Raw genomic sequence first — 1454 nt, forward strand, 5'->3', positions numbered from 1 at the left:
TAAGCATGTTATATGATGATGGTGTACTTTACTCATATCAAGGATAGGCCTAGAAAACCTACTCATAACAAGAATGGGTCTCACAATGGCCCAAGGGAAGGTCACAATGCGGACATCTAACCATCATTGCCCATCAATGTGGACATTCAACCAACATCACTCCTAAGCAGTGGCCCATATAGAGTCAAACATAAAGTGGGCCCATGGCCTCACACAAAGGCCTAATATACATCGCAATGGGCCTCATACAAGGGCTACATATACATCACTATGGGCCACATCACATGGTCCTAATACACGTCATGGTGGGCCGCATCACATGGACCTCAAACACATCACAATGAGCCTCATATACACAACAGGTGGGCCCTGCACATGGGCCTCAGATACGTCACACGGGCCACAATCCATGGGCTTAATGCACATCATAATGGGCCTCATTAAATGGGCTACAAAAGCATCACAATGGCCATGCCATATGGGCCGAAAATACATCTCAATGGGCCATGACCCATGGGCCCCAATACATCATAATGGGCCGGAACCCATGGGCCTTAAATACAACAAGTGGGCCGCACCAATGGGCCTTATATGCGTATCAGTTGGGCTCTATCACATGGGCCTCAAATACATAACATGTGGGCCCTACACATGGATCTCATATGCATTAAATGGGCCACGTATCTGGGCCTCAAATACGTCAAATGGGCCACGCGTCATGGGCCTAATACATATCACAATGGGCCTTACCCATAAGCCACGAATACATCACAATGGGCCTCAGATTCAAGCAGGTGGGCCTCATCATATGGGCCCACAGCCTCACATACATCAGGTGGGCTACATATACATCAAGTTGATCGCGTCCATGGGCCACACCAAGGGGCCTCATATATATCGAGTTGGCCATATCACATGGGTCGCACCAATGGGCTTCATATACATTAAGTCGACCATGTCCATGGGCCACACCAATGAGCTTAATATACATCACAGTGGCTGTATCATGGTGGGCAAATACATCAAGGTAGGCCCCATGACATGAATGGTAACATTTGCATCGCTGTGCACTATCATTACATGGGGCACATGAACCACTAATGATGATCAGCACTGCCCAAACATTGTCTAGGTAAATTAGCACCATCCAAACAATGTCCAGCATATCCAAACATTATCTAGTACCGTCCAGCATAATCTAGATGGTGTGGATTATAATAAATAAATCAAGGTGGGTCCCACCATCCCCTTACTAGACAAATAGAGTGGATATAAAATAATTACGTCAAGGTGGGTCCCATCCCCACACGTGTCACACGTGTGGGGTGGGACCCCAACTCCAAATGGATAGACGGTATGTATAAAATACATATAGCATGGCTAGCCCCTCTCTCTTCTCCGTCTAGAAATGGACGGAGTGGATATACCCAACACGTCAGGGGTGGGGTCCATGG

The sequence above is a fragment of the Magnolia sinica genome, chromosome 11 (assembly GCF_029962835.1).
Source record: "Magnolia sinica isolate HGM2019 chromosome 11, MsV1, whole genome shotgun sequence".
NCBI lineage: Eukaryota > Viridiplantae > Streptophyta > Magnoliopsida > Magnoliales > Magnoliaceae > Magnolia > Magnolia sinica.